This window comes from Myotis lucifugus, unplaced genomic scaffold, assembly GCF_000147115.1.
Source record: "Myotis lucifugus unplaced genomic scaffold, Myoluc2.0 scaffold_148, whole genome shotgun sequence".
In the NCBI taxonomy this organism is placed as follows: Eukaryota; Metazoa; Chordata; class Mammalia; order Chiroptera; family Vespertilionidae; genus Myotis; species Myotis lucifugus.
In genome coordinates, this window is record NW_005871196.1 from 2093644 (window position 1) to 2115936 (window position 22293).

The 22293-nt window shown below is 45.5% G+C and overlaps 1 protein-coding gene across 3 annotated transcripts in view; it reads right to left on the reverse strand.

The window, feature by feature from the left end:
* The window catches only part of EBF2 (early B cell factor 2), a 192930-nt gene that overhangs the window by 115638 nt on the left and 54999 nt on the right, over nt 1-22293 (reverse strand). The window lies entirely within an intron of this gene.

Genomic DNA, 22293 nt, shown 5'->3' on the forward strand with positions numbered 1-22293 from the left:
TCGATTGCAAGCACTTGTATTACAAAGTGGCTGACAGAAATCGCAACCAGGACTCCCTCACATGGCTCTTCTGGAGAAGTGGGGGATGGGAGGGAGTTTAAGGGATAAATCGAGTTAGACATGGGAGATTCAGAATAACTAGTCTGAGGTCTTTGTTGGCAGGTTGATTTTGAACTTTTCTAGCCCATTCCTGTTGTTTCTATACCTTGTAAGGTCATGCCTTTGGACTCTCGGGCATAAGAACAATACTGGGGAGGGTCTGAGTTGCAGGGCTACCCTGAAAGGAATCACCTAATGGCCTTGGTTTAGCCAAGTTTTAGAGAAAATGACTCACTGGGAAGGTCAAGCCTTCTAGCCTCTGGCCTCCCTGTCCTCATTTTTCTCCTCCTTAACAAGCTACCCCCCCCCACTTACCCATAAGATCTTCATGTCCCTGCTCTCTTCTCTAAACCCAAGAAGTGGCCAGGGTGTGGTTATTTAATATGAGTATAGTTCTCTAACATCCTTCACAAAGGCCAAGACATGAACAGTACTTTTTCCATCATTAATGTTCTCAGTGATATTTTGCAGCATGACCTCGGTGCTGTCTTTCAGGATCTCCCAATGCTCTCTTAAGGAGTATGATAGAGAATAGGGATGAAAACAAAGAAACATTTTAAAACAGGACTTGTTTTCTTATTGCCTTCAAGCTCCTCGTAAAGAAAAATTCTCTATTCAGTCCCATGTGCGACTCCAACACAGGGTATTTTTCCAGCTCACTGGTATTTCATAAACACCATTTGTTGTCATGTGGTTAAATTAAAACTGAGGATATCAAACATCAAACAGTATGTTAATGTCAAGTATGCTTGAATAAATAGTAAGAGTTCAACTGAATGGAATATGTGGATTGCTAGCTAATTAAGCAAGAAGCAGGTGTGAAAAAAATCTAATTTAGGCAATTTTTTATAATTAATAATGTTTACTTGTAGTACCCTTCTAATGGGGCTCTAGTTTAGCCTCTTGTGAATTGCTACGAGTTTACTCCAGTATTTTAAAATTATAATTGAATGGAGATTTTATGAGCTATCAGGTTTCCTTGCTGATGATGAAGCATTATGTTCTATATTGAAGGTTTCTGACAGTACTTTGTATCAGTAGGATCAATTAGCAAATGACCCCTAGCAATTAAAACACACAGAAGCATATATCCATGCCTAAAATTTCTCTTGTAAACCCCAGAACCAGCAGAGGTAGATGTGAGCTTGCATGAACCAACTTGAATGAGAATAGAGTATTCAAACCAATCATTGACACAGATGATGAGGGCTTTGCTGGGTGTCTGCAAAGAGCGGTGACAGAGAACATTTTGTTACAATTAGGAGCAAAAAATTAAGATCATATCAAAACCGTCCTGGCGAAGTGCACACCACCAGTCAATTAATCCAAGTATACATTTAAAGTTGGTTTTCTGTCCAAGAAGCCAAATGGAAGTAGAGGAGGAGAAAATATCCACAGATGTGAAAACAGACCTGGAATATTTCATGGACGTGACATATCTCCTGCATTTAATTAAAAAAAGAATGTATGAGAACAATGTATCCTTCTCAATCCGGGTCGAGGGAACAAAACAGGACTGGATTAGATAGGACAACTGTAATCTCTAGAGACAGGCCCATGTTTAATGGGAGCGCCACATGTTTGATATGTAGGGAAGTAAGTGGGTGTCCTGGACACAATCCACTATTCATCATAATACCACAACCCTGTTCATTCCCAGAGAAGAGACTTAAAACCATGAAACCATATGTAGAACATTAAAAATCATTTAACATTAAAATGCACATCATGAAAGCATGCACTTTGGGCAAGACTGCAATCCAAGAGAGCTCTGAGAAATGTCCAGTTCAGTAGATAACGGTTGTGAAGGTAAACTGAGTTACACACACACACACACACACACACACACACACACACACGCTCATAGAATCTTGGTCCTCATCTCTGCAATGCTGCATTTTATCACTATTTTCTTACGGATTTCTGTAGTGAGGTCAGTATCAATAATTGATGGGGCGATGATACCTACATTAATTTATAATTAAAGATGAGAAACACCAGTTCCTCTCCCACCACCCATCATTTGGTATTAAATCACAAATACATGTATGGCAGCTATTAAATTGTTTCTCAGACAGAGTCAATAACTTTACTATATTTTCATGGTCTTTTCATTGCCACTGAATTAATCACAGCCCTGCCCCTAACCACATGGAATTTTATTTCCCATAAGAGCGATGTTTACTTTAGTTTACTTTGTTGGAACTCAGAGTACTAATTCAGTCTATAAAGATTTAGTGTGACATATTTTGTTAAGCAACATTAAAAATGTTCACTGACAGATCTTGTCTTATATTGCTTTGCTTATATGCAGATCCTATGTGCTTTTGATCTCATCTCGTTCACCAGCAAGGTCAAGGCTGAGACTAGCTCCAGTGAGCCTGAAAAGGCTAACGCCTTTGGAGATTGAGAGTTCTATTTATTTTCCTCAGTTGCCAAAAATAATATATGAAGTGAAAAGTAAATGCCATGAACCTGAGCGTGCACCTAGGGAGAAATCCTATTTGTCAACTTTTAGCAGGAGTTGACAGACACCAGCGATGGTACCAAGTCTAACTGACTTGCTAGTTTGATTCTTACCATTCCAACTAAAAACCACAAGGACAGACAGCTGCTATGAGGGCCACCAGAGGACATTAGAGTCCCCTGCTGAAGGGAACCCACCTCTTTCCCCATCCCACCCACAAATTCATGGAGAGACCCTAAAGTTGCCTCTTCTGACAGGTGTCTCAGACCCCCCCGGGTGAAGGATGGGAGGACATTTACTAGAATAGCAAACATTAGATCAAATGAAGCAGAGAGAAACCCAAAGGTGTGTACCTGACCAAGGGCAGCATGATCGTGATTTCTTCTGACAGGACATTGCCAAGTGTTTCCAGCCCTCGGTTATAGGGGCTGTAGTTGGCCAGTGCACTCTATGGACATGGTATAACTCATTCAAGAATGACCAAATGTGGAGCAGGCGAGTCACCTCCCTAACTGTTCATTTGGGGAGCAGGTCAGAACAGTGCAAGATGGGAGAAGTCAAAGGAAAAATAAGGATGGGGAACTAGCAATGCAGACATGGGTAGCCATTCCACCTTGCTCTAGGTCAGGCTGGCTCCTTTTCAAAGGGAAAAATGGCTTTTGCTCAAAGCCTGAGGCCTTAGAGACAGCAACATCTTTCCAATGGAGGGGCAGGGTAGCTGCATCAGTTCTAGGGATTTTGATTGGTAGAACAGGTGTATTTGATGGCAGTCACTCAAAACTGCCTTGGCCCCAAGCAGATGGAAAAAGGAAGGTGCAGCCATGTGGCATACGGCACTACTGTCCCTCCACATTCATCCCACTCCAGCCTAAGCCTGTCCCTAGGAGACTCTGGGACCCAAAGGAGATCACTTCCTGGACACTGCCTTCACCAGCATGTTTACCACACAACAAAACATTAATCTAGGCAGAAAGAAAGGGAACAGTAGTTTCAAGATGGTAACTGCCATCTGAGAGTAAACTACAGGGGGCTGTGGACTCCATAATAATTAGTATGAGGTGGAGGTTTCTCAACCATCTTTTTATGAACAAATATGAGTTCTTACTCAACTTTGTGACAAGAAGCTGTCCTGGCCCATCTCCTCTCTGCATTCCTGAGAGAAAACTGAGCCTATTACACTCCTTCCTGTTGTTCCAACCTTCTTATCATTTGGGTGATGAGAAAGTCAGTAAACCAAGGGAAATCCAGATAGTCCACATGCCAGAGTGTACAAGACAAGAAGTGCTCCAGGACAAGACAGCAAAGCTTCGATGGGCCTTGGTGCCCTTCCTGGCACAGGGTTGGCTAGAGATCTTTTTCTGTGGTCTGTCAGTAGATGGCCTGGTTGGACACTATCCCTATATGTATATAATTTCTTGAGTCAATATCAACCATGGATGGGAGAGTAATAATTGACAAGCTGCAGTGGATATAGCTAAAATAGGTGAGGAAGAAGCTAATCAATAAATTCATCTTTAGCAATGATGCAAGAAAATGCAGATGAGTCTATATATTTGGTAAGTCAAACCTCCAATTAATTGTGCACACAAGTAATTGTGCATATTGCTGCGTGGGAGCTGACACTGAGTGGAAGCTAGAAAGAAAAATATAATAGATGCTTATTAAATCATTGATAAGGACAGAAGCTAGAGGCCAGAGCTTGGGAATCTGTTGCCATATCTTGAAAGTAAAAACAAAAATAGAACTCTTTCTGGAGTAGAGATATGGGGTGTACATGTATAGGTGTTGGGGTGTGTAGGTACATTTAATTGCTAAGATCCTTTTCTACTTTCTGTGATAGACAGCAAAGAGTTCACACTGCAGCCCTAAAGTCAGACTGCCTAAGTTCAAGTCCTGCTCCCTCATTTACTAACTTAGCCAAATTTCTTTATCTCTCTTAAGTATGTATACACTCTTATGTAAAATACTAGGGGCCCAGTGCATGAATTCATGCATCTTGAAAGGAGTTGTGGGCCAAGAGGCTGAGGTGGGCACAGGAGCGGGTCTCGGCCCATCCTCCACACCTCCACCCAGCCCCTCCCACTGTGGCCCCCAGTCCCTGTCTGCCGGCAGCACCACTCCCGCTGCCACCACTCCCACCCACTGACAGTGTGGAGCGATTGGAGCCGGCGCCAGCAGTGGGTGCAAACAGCAGCTCTGGCACCAGCAGCGGGTGCAAGAGGGGCCATCACTGGCAGCAGGTATGAGCAGTGGCTGCTGCCCCGATCACCCCTCAGGAGCAGGGGGAGGTGGAGAAGCCTTGAGGAGCGATCAGGGCCCGCAGCTGCCGCTCACACCCGCTGATGGTGCCGAGCGATTGGGACTGGCTCTGGGCACCGGCAGTGGGGGCGAGCAGGGCTGATGTCAGCAGCAGGTGTGAGCACTGGGTGGGACTGCAGCACACAGGAGCAAAGAATTTAAAGTAACCACCAGAGGCTTGCCCCGTTGACAGCGACTATTGCCCCGCCTTGGTCTGGCGCCCCTGTTCATCTGCTCCACCATCCCACAGTGGCTGATGCCCTCCATGTTCCATGCTCTGCCACCTGCTGCTGATGCCTGCCATGTTACACAAGTTCCCCCTGGTGGTCAGCACACGTCATAGCGACCGGTTGTTTTGTTGTTCCACCATTCGGTCTATTTGCATATTAAGGTTTTATATATATAGATGGGTAATATTAGAACCTGCCACAGAGAACAATTATTGTGAAGATTAAATGAGGCAGCGAGGTAAAATATTGATCACAGTGCCTGGCACCCACAATATGTACTCACAGTACGTACTTACAGTATGCAACTTAAAGAAAAAGGATAAAAACTTTATTATATATATATATATATATATATATATACTGAAGGTGGAACTTTCCCTTTCATTGGTAGACTTTTTAGTGAAAGATGGGACACTTGAGAGCTACTTAAGAATCTCAGTGAATCACATGATCAAAAAACTCTTCTTCCAGTGGAGATAATGGTCATTGGTCTCTGAATTCCCCCTGCATCAGAGACTCCTTCTCTGAAGACAACCCAAAGTCAGACCTTGAAGAATAAGGAATTGTCTAAGAAGATTCAGGTTTGAGTCTGATTAACAACAAAATTCATCACTGAAAGCTGGCAGACTCCTCTCGTCCCGTATGTGAATTGCTTGCCTAGTGTCCAGAACTGGCTCTGGTGGGAAGCCTAGGAACTAGGGGCAAAAGAATGAATTAATCAAGTGGTGTAAGATGGAAAGCAGGACCTGTTTCAGAAAATGGAGGCCAATCGAGACTTGTCTCTGGCGGTCACCCCATGCTTCTAAAGGCAGGAAATACAGCACCCACGTGTTTGGGGCACCTCTCCTGGGAAGACACTTTCTAAACTGAGATTAAAAATGCAAAGGAAGTTTTAAATGAGAACATGTTTGCTTAACCAGAGCACATCTCAGGACATAGCAAATTTATGTTACTGCCATACTATTTGGAAGCTCTTTCTCACCCATGAGTCTCATTTGAGCCGGAGCAGTTAAAAGCTCAGGTTTGGGAGTCAGATGGATCTGGGTTGCTAAGTAACCATGGGCAAGGAATGTGATCGCTCCTGGAACCAGTTTCCTCATCTATAAAACGTGGATGACAACACCCCCTATTTTAGAGTTGCGGCGAAAATTCAATGGGGTGATGTGTAAAACAGGCTTAGAATGGTGCCTAATATATAGCAAATGCTCAATGAACATAAGTCATCATTATTTATTACCCTCACAACGGACCTCTGAAGCAGATTTTATTATCTTCCCTCTGTCAAGAAGGAAGTGGCCACACAGAGGTGAGTGACTTGGTTAAGATGCCATCCCATCCACATCCCTCCGTCTTCTGGGCCCATTCTTTCTGGTCTGCTTTCAAAAAGGAAAAGCCCTTTGGACCCATGAGCAGACCAGGCCCCAGGCTCTGATTTCCAGGTAAACCCAGAAGCTGCCTCCAGTTGGTGGCTGACTTTCCCATCCTGAAGTGGTACCAAAGCATAAGTGCAACATGTACCCTGCTCTTCCATTCGCCCCAACAGGAGCCTTCATCTGCTCCGCCTTCTGGGACTGTGTTGGTCTCAGAGCCTGGCGCTGAAGCAGGTGCGGGCATATTTTAAGCTCCAGCAAATAACTTTAATTGAGCTCTCCTTAGACATATGAACCCACGGAGTGATTTTTTTCCCTCTCTTCTAATAAAAAAAAACCCCACAACAAACCAGATGGGTCTCGATCCCTCCCCGACACCCTCTCCCCACTCTTCAGGCTCCCTAATAAATCTTTTAACTATAAAGAAATTACCTTTCTTGAAATGGGTATTTTATTTGGTTACATGTGTAGACCCGAGCTTCCTCTGTGGGCGGGAATGTGGGTCAGAAGGCTGCAGGCTGCAGAAAGAAAGCCTGCTGGTGCAGGCCAGGTTGGTACTTGTATTATTGTTCATCCAGAACTTTCCATTGCCAATTGCTCCCCTCACTCCAGGCTCGCTGACCACCACTGTCGCTCCCCAATCTCTCCTCAGACTCGAAACTTCACCTTTCCTGGTGCTCACCTGAAGTAACATCCCCACCTTCCACTTCTGCTGGCTAATGCGGAAGGATCCAGACGGAGTTTCCCCCACCGGAAGCCAGATCAACTCCCTGGCAATGTGTCCAGAGTGATGAAAAAGGAAGCCCCATGCAGCCGTCACCAGAACGAGCCAGTGGGGGCGTGGAGCTCTGCCTCATTTTGCAGACCTAGGTTCCCTTTTTATGTCCCCTACAAAGATGGCAGCAGGAGAAAGAGGAACGATGTGAATGGATTCCAGACCCCCTAGAAAAGACCAAGAATGGCCCGGGGCAAGAGAGAAGCAACACGCTCTGGGCTCTGATTTATGAGCACTGAATTATTGGTAGGAGGGCCCAGAAGGAGTCGTTTACAACAGAAATTATTGCAGGCAAATGTTGGTTGGTATTTTAAATCACTCACTAATATTGATAGGTTAATGCCTGTCACACTTGTTTAAGGGTCATGGGGAGAGAAAAAAACAATAAAAAAAAAAACTTTGTCTCCCACTACTTATTGGCTAAATATAATGAGAGATACACCTTTTGGGCTTTTTTTTTCTTTCCTCGAGCAAAATCTGCTGTATTATTTATGATTTTTCTGAGTCACTGGCTGTAGCCTATACCTGGGTTTTAAAAGGCTGATTTGCAAACACACACACACACACACAACAACAGCAGCAGAAAACAACAGGCACCCATGTAGCAAGGCTGGTGGGAATGCAACCCCCGCTTACAGCAGCCCCTCTGAGGGCCCTGGGCTGAGCAGCAGCCCGGCGCCTGGGGCGTCCTGGGCCAGATGGCGAGGGTGTATTGTTCCCTTTTTGGTGATAGTCCTGCTGTGGCAAATAATGTTAAATCAAAAGGTTAGTGCTCTGCAAGAGGGTGGCAGAGCTGGCTGCGGCTGACAAGGGCAGGGACGCTGACCAGTGAGGCTGCTCCCTCCCAGCATGATGTTAAGGTCTTGGCTGCACAGACAGACAGACAGACAGTCACAGACCTCGGGGGCCTTTCCTTCACGGGGCCTGAGGAGGAGCTGAAAAATACAAGCTTGGTCCATCCAAGACCAGGAATTGAAGGAGGTACAGTCCCTTCAGTCTAAGGTCAGAGAGCTACCCCTGACTTCCCCCCAAAGCAGTGCATTCCTTTGGGGGTGGTTTGTGGTACTGGGGGGGTGGGGAGGGCAGTTTGGGAGGGTCCAATGGCCACCCCTGTCCTGAGTGGAACAAAACTGCACAGGATTATTTCTAATGGGCATTTTAACCCTGACACAGAATTCACGGGTTATTGCATAGAAGGACAGGATTTAAGTAACTGTGGAAACCACCCCCACCTCCCACCCCGCACCCCCTCTCGGCCTTCAACATTTGAGGGACAAAAAGGAGGCCAGGAAGGAAAAGTGATTCGCTCAAGGTCATGCAAGGAGGAGGTGGAGCTGGGACCAAGGGCCAGCCTTCAGCAGCGCAGTGCCTGGGCAGCCACACCAAAAGCATGCCTGGCAGGGGAGGGAGGGATGTGCAAAATCACTGACTTCACAGGGTGCGCGAGTTTTAAACAACGACTGGGAGATGACATTTGCCATCAAAATGAACAGATACAGTCTACAAAAAAGATGCAATATTGGTGGTGTTTTTTAGGTCACCTTTTGCATATCATGTTTGAGCTTGCCTTACATTTCCAAATCTGCTACCCACGCCCCCCAACTCCAAGGGTGGGAGCTTCTGGTTTCCCCTCCTGCACTGGGCCCTAACTCAAGGCAGGTCTTGATGCTCCCTGTTTTGTCGAGTTTCCAAAGCACACCGTTCACCCACGAGGCTGTTTCCAGGGAATGGAACACAATTAGGTGTCTGCAACGCATTTGTTATTTACCTGTGAGACCCAGGCTGTCCTTTGTTGCCAACTGGTCTCCCAGGTAAATATGAACCTGAACAGACTAAAAAAAAAAAAAAGTAAACGTTAATATATGTATTTTAGGGATTTTTTAAAATTCTGATTCCAACCTTTCTTTCCCCTGCCCCATTTCTTCTCCCAAACAGAATGTTATCTATAAGATCTGAGTGCTTCAACGCTGTTCTGATCTCGACCCTATTTACGCCAGAACGCTGTTCCTACCACACTTGACGTCTGACAGCACTGCGGCCACTGTTTCTATTAAGCAATATCGTGACTTCCCTTTGAAAATTCATTTAGGAAGAGGTGGCATTGCCAAAGGTGTGTAAAATCATTGATGAAATAAGTTTGGCTTTTTAAAAAGTGAGCTATATTTCCATTCAAGCAGATTTAAAAAACAACAACTGTCAAATCACTACATTTCCATCCTCCAATCTGTCTGCGTGGTGAGCTCGTCGGCGTTCCACACGCAGGGCTCCTGTCCAAAGAACACGGTCTGAGTGCCACAACCTGCCTATTAGAGTTCCGAACGGGGACTATTTGAGATTTTAAATTCTTCCTAAAGGTGAGGACTTCAGAGATGAAAGAGGCAGGTGAGATCACGGTGTCAAACTCCGATGTTACAGATGAGCTCCCAGGTGCCCAGGGAGCAGCACAGGTCCCAGCTGGAGTGGACAGGACCCAGTTTCCCCCACTCCTCGCCCAGTGCTCCTGCCAGTACCTCCCACTGACTACCTCTCACCCCACTCCTGATCTGAGCAACCAGTGACTTCCTTCTGCAGGCCTGACTGTCCCGGTAAACAAGACTAAGTAGGAGACCTGATCAGAGTCCGGGCCATCCTCTCCCTTCACTACAAGCAGAGAGCTCGGCTGGAGAAATAGCCTCATCACCAAAGCAAACACCCCCACCCTTCTAGCTGTTTGGGAAAATCTCTGACTTGGATATTAGTTAGTGGCTAGAGCGAGAAGCTGAGTAAAGTCTTAGTTTGAACTATTAATGTTGTGTGGACTCTTCAAACAACTGCGTTAGAATGCTGTTATTCAACTATTTTTCAATACACGTTTTAATTAATATTTTAAAAATGTTCTCCTACCAACACACAAATATCGGAACAGTAAAGAGGACTGAACTGCAAAATATTATGAGCCCTGCTCTCTTCACCGTCCCTCCTCTCCCACCGCAGCCAAAGCACACAGTTTTCCAAGAACTGCATTTTTCTGACATCTTGTGCATTTTGAGGCCCACGGAGACTTCCCATTTTCCAACACTCAGCACTTGGAGGGCCATCGGGGTCAAGCCACCAGTATTCCCACAAGATCCCTGACAGTTCATCCAGAACAATCGTACCACCAGCTGCTCCGCCCCTCTTGTTACTCACTGACATCAGTTTCCCAAATAAGGGCCACCTTTTTGTTTTTGTTGTTTTCCACCAGAAAGACAAAGCAAAAAGATGAATCAGAGAGAATACGAAGTTATAGCAGTTCCAGACTCAACTCTAAATATTATTCCTTAAAACCAGGTGCCCAAGTTAGAAAAAATGCAATGAAACTTTACATCCTGGTCTCAGAGGCTGCTGTTAGCACCAGAACTACCGCGCTGAGCTGAAAATCACGTCTCCGCTCAGCTCTGTGAGCAGGGACTACAGGGGGAAATGAAAGAAACGATACATGTTTCAAATTTTACAGCAGTTTACATCATGCAAAACTGAAAGGGCCTTGGAGGTTTCATTCTCGATGAAGTATAGTTGCAACAGAATCGGCAAGGTCTCAGGGAAACATAATGTAATGTAGGCAAACACTGAAAGCAATATCAGACACCTCTCCTACCTCTTTATGTTACATTTGAATGCAAATTTTCACTGGTTAAATAATGTGACAAGGTTAAATCGATGTCCAAGTATTCACAAGTTAAGTAATATGCTTTGCAGTTTATTAACATGTTGGTCATATATACTGGCTTCATTAAATAAAATATTTGAAATACACAGTCTGCTTTTAATTTAATTTTTAAATTGCGCTATATAATTTTATATAAACAACATATATACCTTTGTTTGTTATTTTTTTTACAAACAAGATTCTAAGATGCTTTCATCTTTTTCTTGCCTAATCCCAAACTGCAGGATTATGTTAAATGAAAAGTTTTCTTTTTCTATTTTCAAGCAACACTGTTGTTTTTTAAAGAAGAGTTTTCATTTCTACAGTAGCTCCAATGTATTCTGAGTTGTAAAAATTGGCCTTGTGCACACAATTACTGAGGAGGCCTAATAGGCAGAAAATCGTCACAGAACCTGAGGCTCTGCCTCAGCAGAGCTGGTGGCGCTGATTTCAGATCTGCACTTGCACAGTTGCCAAAGGAAAGTTAAAAATTACATCTAAAGGATGAACATCTGTGGTCGAAATCACGCTGCAATGTTCGGATTCAGACCCATGCCAGAAATTTCCAGAGAGATTCCTTCCACAGAATGAGTCAGAGTTCCCATGTTCTGAGCTTTTGGTCTTCTTTAAAATAAAGTTAGAATAAGTTCAAGTACATTAAAAGTCTCCTCAGATGAAAATTTAAAATTCACCTCTGTTGCCTCATGCTTTTATTAAAGACAAATTAAAATGTCTTCACTGCTTTTAAAGGATGTGGTTTAAAAGATTAAATTGTTATTGACTCTAGCTCTCAAAAACCACGTGCAGCTTTTTTCCATGTTCTTCCCCATGTTATAATGGAGATTCCCTAAAATTTTGCCAATTTGGCAACAGGTCCGATAGATAGTTATTATGCAGTGCTTGTTGACTGTTAAGCTTTCTAACTTCCATACTATTTTGTAGTCCCCTATAGAACGTAAACTACCATTCGCCATCTTTCACATCACTCATAACGTTCTGGGCAAAACCTTAGGAAAATGACACAGAGTTAGAGTTAGCTGCCAAGAAACAATATATTTCAACTGAAGGCTAATAATATTTAGAAATGATTTCCTGTATTTCTTCTCTACTTATTTGTTAATCTGATAGAGTTTCCAGGGGTTGGAATCATCATGGCTTTTGTGTTCTAAAAAGAGATTAGGGGCTTCCTGACCCCGCAAGATCGACTGACTTTCTCTAGCCCGGGTCTTGTTTAATGCTGAAGGTCTTTTAAACCCCCTAAGCAAACATAAATGTGCATACATTAGTGGCACTTGCTTTGAAAAAAAAAAAGAAAGAAAGAAAGAAAAGATTGGCCTTTTCCCTGTAAATATGGGCTCTTAAGCCTCTAAATGATTTGCCAAACTGAATCGGATAATAAAGGGTTTAAACTTTGCCACTTTGGGGTTAATGTGAAAGGCTTGTCAACATCAGATTGTTTAGGCATTAAAAGGAACGCACTGTGCGCCTCCTTTTAAACCCCATGTTCGCCTGAGTTGCGGCTCCCCGTGAATTTACCCAGCTGTAAGTGATTCCAGATGCGCGGCCGTGACAAGCTTCAGTCTCAGGGCACTTATTCATTTCACATTAAAATCTCATGTTCCCAGGTCTGAGCTGTTATCTGACTGAGATCTGCTCAGGGAATAGAGCAAAGAGGCATTTCCAAACCCAGAGCCTGCCCTTACTCCCTGGCACGGATCTCTGACCCTCAGGTACCTCCCTGAGCGGGAGAGGGACTCCGAGGTGCACGAAGGAGAGACCGGGCCCAGGTCCGTCATTTCCATACCCATCGCATGGCCAGGCACTTCCGCTGGGCACCTTAGGTCATCCTGGGCGGAGCAGCAGACATCTCAGCCTGGCTAATTCCTCAATCGAACACGAGATTTCTCCCCCATGTGCAAGGGGCAGGGCCTGGGAGTGTGCGTGGCCTAGTGCCGCACTGCTTGCAGAGGGGCACTCGCTCGGTGCATTATGAGCAATGAATGATTTGCCAGTTCCAAGCCTGCAGCTCCCTCTCTTGCCCCCAGCCATGTTCAGACTAGGACACAAGAGGGATGTAGAGGGCAAGGGGAGGAGGAAGAAACAGAAAGGAGTTTGGGGGCACGGGGACAGCAACTCATTCAACCAAGCAACATGTGCCTTTGTCCCGGCCCAGGCAGCACCTGTCATCCCTCACCTCTGGCATGAACAGGGAGCATCCTTCTGCGACAGCTTTTACTTCTAGACCCAAAGTGCAGAAGTACAACTGCTATTGGCTGACAGTTTCTCCCATGACACATGTCAAAGACACATATTTGGGCCACAGAAATATAAGGTGAGTTGAGGACTGTGGACCAAGACTAACGATAATGGAGTAGCCGTGGGGAGAATGCTACCTGTGTGATGCCCACAGAAGGAACAAAATTAAAAATCATTATTATTGTGTTATCTTCCCTTCTAGCTAGGTTTTTGGTTGGGTTGGGGCTTTACTGTTTTGTTTTGTTCTGTTTTTCCCTACCCTGTTTCACTTTGAAGAGGTAGAAAGCGAGCACCATGAACCGCAGCTGATTGCCAGTGGTCACAGGCTGCTGGGCAGCCCCAGAGTCCATGAGGAGCTCCTGTCATGGACTCTCATCGCGCTGGAAGCCCCAGAAAACATGCATTGAATACGGCAACCTCCTCCCTACGCGCTCAGTCTCCCCCAGGAGGAGCAAAATAGGATCGCTCAAACTCCAGATTCAGAGCGAGAGGATTAAAAGGTCAAGGAAGCCCCAAACCTGCCTGGGGGGAGGGGGGGCGGGCGACTGGCCACATGAAGGAGAGCAGCGGCATTTGGTGTGGTGGTGGGCAGGTTTTCTTTTATGACTGCTAAATGCCTGCCTTTCTCCCCAGGCAATTACAGTGCTGTTTCCCATCAAGATGGCTGTTAGCGGCGGGTCTCCAAGTTGCTGCAAATAAATCAAGAACTCTATTGGCAGCTGCCGTGGACAGTGGCCTGGACGGGCATCCTGGTCATTCCCTGACTGTGGTGAGGGCATCGCAGCAGTGGTTCGAGCTCCGCTGGATCTGTAGCTAAAGAAAGGAGGGCCGCAGCCCTCCCGAGGCGAGAGGGGGCAAGGGAAAGGTGCCCTGCAGGTTCAGAACCAGAGGACACCTGTGAACTTTAACTCCCCCTGCTGCGCGTGCTTTGCCCAGGGGAACACAATCAAGGCCCCTTCCTCCTGCACCCGAAGTGGCATCAAATGCCGTCATCACAGTTCACTAGGAGCAACACAGAGGGGTGATTTGGTGCACAGTGGACACAATTAAGTAGAAATAAAAGCTTTTAAAACATGAAGCCAAAGATGCAAGCTAGACACTGAGGGTAAGTAATGGCTCTGATGTCAGGGGATATCACTCTATAACCTGCAGTGGCTCCCGACTGGCAAACAGGCTGCCCCCACCTTGCAGCACCTTTGATCTTCCCGTGACATGGAGGGCTCTCAGAAGACCAGTACCTGTCTGTATGGGGGTGCACACATCCCCACACAGAAAGATCCGCATGGAACGCGATGGTGAGTTTCCTGTGTTCTTGCACAAGTCTCTCTGCTCACTCTCACACCCATAGCCCACAAACCATTACCAGCAACTTGTTGTGTGTCCCACAGATGCAAAAAGCATTTCCTCCATGACAGTGTTTGGGGAAAACAAGAGTAAATGATTTGGGACAGCTGCCAGGGGTATTCAGAGGCCAGGTGGGCCGTATCCTCGGAGGAAAGAGCGCGCTGGTCTAAGTAGCCGCCCCACACCGGACAGGCTCCGCGTGCCAGCTGCAGGCCCGAGTCCTGCCCCCGGCCCTCGAGTCACATTGTGTCATGCCACACAGCATTTGGATCAGGAGACGGCTGTGGCGTGCTGCATAATATTCTTAAAAGCCCATTTCCCTGTTCAAGGGGGAAGCAGGTGGGAAGCAGAACCCCTGAAGGGCAGATACTTTGAAAGGCCCCACAGGCAATTCTCCAATAAAAGAGCGAGCAGAGCTGGCATATATCCCAAACTTTCACATTGACCTTCTCTCTTGATCTGGGACTTAATGCCTCCAAACCAAACTAATTCCAAAAGTCACCTTCTCAACTTCTCCACGCAGTTTTTTTTTTTTCCAAACAAATGAAAGCTCAGGTATAGGCCTCCCTCACAGCCCTTCTGACGTCCTTAGCTGCTCAAATTAAATCTGAATGGTTCGTCTCTTTTTATTATACGATGGGCCATATGTCACCAAAATAAAAACCCAGCTGAAATCCCAGTACAGATAAAGGGCAGGGAAGGCTGTTCCAGCCACAAAATAGAGACCCTGTTTAAATCTTATTAAACAATAACACCCACCCAACCATCCCCTCCCCCCTCTGGAAAAAAAGTTCAGGAAGGAAATTGTGGTTAAATCATCTCATCGTTTGGCAAAAACTTCTACCTCTGAAAAATGAAAAGGGGGAAAAAAACACTTTGTTATGTGCTGGACTCACACTGGCTAATAAAAAGCAGGACTGTATTGCTTTGCACTGTAGCTGTCAAATTCTCAGCAATGAAATACAGATCCTGACTCTGCTGGTCCCTGGAGTCCTACCCCCTCAGACCACCAGAAAAGGAACAGCGGGGGTGGGGCACCACTTCTCTCGCACTCCAGAGCGAGTCTCGTTTGTTGCTTTGTTTGACTTTTAATTTTTGGTGTGGGGCCTGCACATCTCTTTTCCTGAATAAAGTTTGCCCTGCTCTGACAAGCACAGCGCGATAGGTAGGGAAGGGGCTGTTTGGGGCCGCTGCTTTCAAGAGCTGTGATGCTGCTTCCTTGCAAAGAGACTTCACACGTACATTCAGAGAAGTCCAGGCAGCGCCACAATGGTACGTGTGTCTTTAAATTAAGAGAGAGAGAGATCAAAAAGAAAAAGCATTTCCATTTCACAAGGTCCCGCGGTGGCCTCAAACGCTCCTCCTCCACCATCAAAAATTCATAAAGGGGATCAGCATTCTTTACCAAATGGATCCCAGTGGCACCATAGACCCTGGTGGGGAGAGAGGCAATAAATATCGAATTATACACCTCATGGGAAGAAAGGACTGAAGACTCGGCTTCAAGCCCTCCACATGGTCCCTGGGGGAGCTGGGTCCAGACTCAAGGTCCAGCACAGAAAGGAAATGGGTCAAGTGTGTCAATTTCTAGACTGATGACCTTTGACTTGCTTAATGACACTGGGAGGCCACCACACATACAAAAAAAAAAAAAAAGATGCCAAATGCCTTGAAGGAAAGATGTGGGGGGAGGGGTGCATTTGGGGGCCACAAGAAAACTGCAACCACAGCACTGCGGTGAGGGGTGATCCCAGGACGCCCTTGTTCACTGAGATTTACGCGTGAGAAGATCTGACCAGCTGCGTGGTAGAAAGTCCACGAGTGGAGAACTTCAATTTCCCAGCCCCAGGAATGGCTCATCTTCCGCCTGAAAGTTTCTTGCTAGTTCCACCTCCAGGCTCTGCTCATGTGGAGCCCTGCCCTCTCCCTACTTTGCCCCCAAAGCCTTCTTCACCCCTCGCTACCGCACGCCGTCTGGTACTCAGCTGTGCGAGGCCTCCTTGTGTTGCTGTCTTGCACCAGTCCCTCTGCATGTGCCTTTGTGTCCCCTACTTCTACCTCCTAGCCAGCGGGAGCTCACCCCCACAACACACACACACCCCACTGTGTCATGGATGCTGAGCTGATGCTCTGTCATCCATGTCCATCACTGCATAGCAAAAGGACCAGTCTGGGTTCCAAAATAAAATTTATGGGGCAACGAAAGTGGGGGGGAAAGCACAAACAGATGTGCTCAGATCTGCCTCTTCTGAGTTTAAAATCTGTGCAGTTATTCATTCAATAAACAGGACATGAAATACGGAATTACCTGGCACTCCTTTCCTTAAATGGCAGGATCTAGATTTAATTTTTCAAAATTAAATGCAGAGCAGGAATATCACAATTGGTTAATAAAAAGAAGAAAATTTCCTATGGGCCAGAACTCTGTCAGGTAGCCTAATAGGGCTCATGGACTAAGATTTAAAAAAATAGTACTTGGCTGCACTTGCCCCAGAGGGAGGTCTCAGTAGCTCTTGCTCCTCATATTATATAGGAAGCTGACCCAATTAGAGTTGGATTTGGATGGGCATTTTTAGCTCCCACTCCCAGTCACCCAGGCCGAAGTTCTTTCTCCTTTATGCTTCAGAAACAGTTGAAGTTCTTCATACTCTAGCTTCCTGAACTCTCCTACCAACACCGTGAGTGAGTCCTTCAGGCATTCGCTAAGTGGTAAGTGGTGAGAAAACTGCCCAGAACACGCACACTGCACTGTCCTTTCTCCCAGTTCCACAGCTCAGGCTGGGCCCGCCTAAGCCCTGTAGCTGGACTCCCCGGGGGGGCGAGGGGAGGGGAGCTTCCACCCCAGCTCTGAGGTGCTTCGCCCTCCTCCTTGCCCCTTCCTCAGTGCATCTGACCCTCCACCAAAAAGTGTGCCTGGGAAGTGAAAGGGGACACGCTGAGCAGGCCCAGGGGAGGAGCTGCAGGACCAAGCTCCACCAGGAGGAGCCTGAAACTACCATCTGCAAGGAGGCTGGGGGATCATGGGGGACCGCATTGATCTGTGTTTACACTGCCCTGAGAGAGCATTAAGAGGCTGTGCCCGTGGCCCCTGACCTTTGGGAGGGGGAACACACTCACGCTGTCAGGTTTCCCCGGCACCTTTCCTACCCCCCTCCACCGACATAGGGGAAGACGGGTGCTATTCTTTTTTATTAAGTTAAGGTTGGTTTAAATTATTCTGGTTTTCAGAACATGGAATCAGTCATGAAACTGAACAGAAACATGAGAGGGTGGCCCATGCACCAAACTCTTTGTGTTTATATCATGTTATTATAATGTATATAAAATGGTATGCAAATGTGTAATTTTATCTTTATATATTATTAATGTGTTACATTTATATATGTCTATTTATAAGGTTTATATTTACATAATCTCTATTCCTGAAAAAAAAATGAGTGAAAAATGGGTGAAAACATGAAAATCAAAGCAGTTCAACAGCTCTCTGCAATCACCTAGCTCAGTGGTTGGCAAACTGCGGCTCGGCAAACCGCGGGTCGCGAGCCACATGTGGCTCTTTGGCCCATTGAGTGTGGCTCTTCCACAAAATACTGGCTCTTCCACAAAATACCGACTTCTGCGCATGGGCCACGAAGTTTCAATCGCACTGTACATGCGCGCCCGCACGTGGTATTTTGTGGAAGAGCCTCACTCAAGGGGGCCAAAGAGCCACATGTGGCTCGCGAGCCGCGGTTTGCTGACCACGGATCCTAGCTAATACATGGCAGGACAAGAATGGGATGTACACCCTCGTTTTCTTCCTATGCAGGAATAAGTACATGACACTTGTTAGAAGTAAAAAAAATTAGAACTTCTATATAGCAAAATCAACATTGAAAGGGTTCTGTCCCATGCATTCACTCAAAGTATTTACTCCGTAATAAAAAGATGAAGAATATGTAATAGTGTAGGAATGCTTATCACTCAGTGTGGAAACTAAGATAACAGAATACAAAACTGTGCGTGCCCCAACTGCATAAAAATATGCCTATAAGAAAAAGATGCACGGGAATGCACAAAATTGAAAATTATTAGGTTAAATGCTGAGAGTTGCAGGGATTTTTTTCCTTCTGTTTTCCAGACTTCTGTTTTGTTGTGTTATTTCATTTTATAATTGAAAAGAAAACTTGAACACAAGTCTCCTGATCCAAGCCCAGTGCTGCCTCCAATGGGAAGATGTCTTGCACGCTCCCATCTTCTCCCCTGCAGCCAGTGTGGGGTTGGCTTGAGTTCACACACGGCCCAAGAAGCCGGGATGAGGAAACAGGGGACTCCGGAGTTGCAGTCTCCAGCGTTCACCCCCAGCCCCACCTTCCTGAGCCCCACACTCGGCTCTGGCGTGTAGCACCAACGCATCAGGGGCCTCGCAGCTGATGAATTATGAAAGCTCACTGGGTGTGCCCACTGGTGCATAGATCAGCTGAGACCCGCGTGCTGGAGATATAACAAAGGTTCCCCTGCCCCCAGTATCAATGTCAATTTAAAAATAAAAAAACTTTGCTTTGTGAACTTTATCCTTCCGCGTCAGTGGGGTGTTGTTTAAAAGATAACACCAAGGAAACTGATCAATGATTGCTTAAAAACACAACCTAAGCATTTCTTTAATGGTGGGTGCACTCCCTCAACATCTGCCACGCGGCCATATGCTGGGCTCTCTGCTCCAACAGTGCAGGGGGGAGGGGTACCAGGGTCAAGGAGAGTGAAGAGTGCACCCAAGGTGTGTGCCTTTGTGGGTTTCGGTATGCACTTGGATGCAAACTGGGATCTAAAACAATTATTTCTGGAATGTGAAATCCAGGAGGGGCGGGGTCTCAAATTTAGGAAAACGATAAGAACTGGAGCATTTCACAGAGCAGTGAAAAACGGCTGTTTCGCTGGAACAATCTTGGCTGGCTTTATTTGAGTGTCAGATTCATGCACAGTCACATTAACCATAAAATTAAAAGCGCATGTAAATAGGCCTCCACATCCAGGTTTGCTGACATTTACAAGCAGACAAGGCACGGAACCTGGGAAGACCCCATGAGCTCCATCAGGCCTGCTCACACCTCAGAAACCCCCGTTTCCAGGCGACGAAACCTGGCCAGCATTCCTTACCGTCTGCATGTTGGGAACAGCCCAGGGTTCTTTCCTCAGGTAGAAGCCATGAGATTGCTACAGAAAGAGATCTGCAAAGTCCAGACCTACAGATACCCGTCCTGGGTGTTCTCAAAGATTTTTATCCACCCACTCCCTGAGACTGAGAAACTTCTCAAAAAAACACAACTTCTGCCAAAATCACACACAATAAGCGAAGGAAGTAGAAGGTATCTTTCTCCTGCCTCCAGATCTCAGGGACAGTATATTGTACTCTTAAGAGGGAAAACTGTGTTATATTTGAAAAGTGAGAAAGCAGAACTGCGCAGAGCATGCAATCAGGAGGAAGGTTACCTAGGTGGGAATTAACCAGGACAATTCAAGCCCCAGCGAGTTCTCCAGGGCTCACCTGGCCAGTCCGCACCTTCTCTGCCAACACTGCATAAGACGTGCCCTTTAAATTGGCTGGGAATTCAGCCGCCGTCTTCTCTGAAATACCCAGTGGCTACATATAAAATATACGGTGCCACAGCAGATTTCTTCACACATGATCTACACATAAAATGTCAGCCTACTCCATCAGTAAACCCAGCTGGTGGGTCTCCAGAGAGCAAGGTAGGATAAACGGTCCAGGAGACTGGGGAGGTTTCCCGAGTCCACTTGGCCCTTAATGAGAAAGCCAGGCACTCACTTGAGAAGCCAGACTTCTGAACAGAAGAAAATGCTATAGGCTACCACTAACTAGCTGTGTGACCTTGGTAAGTCACTTAACCTCTCTGGGTTTCAGTTCCCTCCTCTGTAAAGGTATACACTACTGTCATTGTCAAGTACCTGACATTCACTGAACGGCTATTCTTGGTCCAGCCAGGAGAGGGGAAGTTAAGGAAGACAGGAAGTAATGGGGATCTTGCTATTTAAAAAATGAGGTGAGGTGTTGGAAAAGTTTCCTAAGCTTAATGGTGACATTATATGTACCTAAGATACCCATTCATTTATGCAACACATATTTGTTGAGGAACATAAGCAGGAGTGCCGAAAACCATGCATCTTGCCCTCATGAAGCTTATGATTCAGTGTGCCAGTTGTCTCTGAATCTAGCAAGCACCCTCTCGGATGCTCATACTAGTATATACCAGGCTGGGTCTCCCTCCTTAGCCTTTGTTTGTGCTGCAGCCTTCACCTGCAATGCCCTCCACCTATTTACATTCTGCCTATATTTCAACGCCCCGCTCCTTCGTGAAGACTTCTGCTACTGTGCATGCCCATGACTCTGACGTCTCTGGCCTCTGAGCTGTGAGACTTACAGGAGCACTGTTCAGAATGAAATCATATCACTTGTGAATTGCTGGTAAGTGCCCCCAAATCATCACCCTAACTAGATTATAAATTCCCCAAAGATATGGACAGTGCCTCCATTTTTGTCAGGTCCCCCATGGCACCAAACTTAGTAGTTTCTCATTCTATACACCTTGATTGATGCTCAACTGGGTAGCAATCTCAATTAAGGGGGTTGTTTTCTGATTAAGTGAGAGTTAGTGTTTTAAATTAATTTTCATTTATTAGTAAGAATACATTTTATTTATTTATTTATTTATTTATTTATTTATTTATTTATGTATTTCCATCTCCCAAAACCCCTTCCCCTTTGCCAACCAACCATCAGCTTGTTTTCTACACCCATGGGTCTGTTTCTGTTTTGTTTTGTTTATCCATTTGGTTTTTTTAGCTTCTACTTATAAGTTAAATCACACAATATTTGTCTTTCCCTGTCTGGTGTATTTCACTGAACATAATATCCTCTAGGTCCATCTACGCTGTCACTATTGGTAAGATTTCATTCGTTTTCATGGCTGAGTAATATTCCATTATATATACATCTTTAACCATTCATCCATTGATAGGCACTTAGGTTGCTTCCATATCTTGTCTATTATAAATAAGGCTGCAATAAACATAGGGTCCATTTATCTTTTTTAATTATTGTTCTTGTTTTCCTCCGATAAATGCCCAAAAATGGAATTGCTGGGTTGTAGGGCAGCTCTATTGTTAACTTCCTGAGGAAACTCTATACTGTCCAATCCCACCAACAGGGCACTAGAGTTCCCTTTTCTGAGATTTAATTTTTATTTCAACTTTTAATTTTTAATCCTTCTAAATTGGATTAATAGTCCACTTTCTTAATGTGGCACATCAATGGAAAACAATTTTTTTTAAATCAACATTTTTGGGTTTTGGAAGGCACATTACTTTGTGGTTTGTCAGTATCACCAACACTTTTTTGTGAACTGTAATAGATGTGGATGGAGAATATTCCTGAGATGGAAAGTGAATCTGTGTTGACTATAAGCCAGTGGGTTTCCAACTTTTTAAAGCAGATGAACTCTTTAATTTAATAAAATCATATAGAGAAGCCCGATGTAGATAAAGGCTCTGCCAAAGCCAAAATGGGCAGGCCAGTCCTGCCCTCACCCCAGCAGCTCTGTAACACACCTTTTGGACCCTTGAGATTCTTAAAGCATGACTCAACACCATTGCTCTAGACTTTACTCTGGAATTTTTTTTAAACCCATTATAATTTTCATCTTTCTCATTAAAGCAGAAGAGGAGAATAAAGAGGTGGGGGGGAGCAAGGACAGACAGAACAATGATGTATGAATCTGATTTACTAAAGG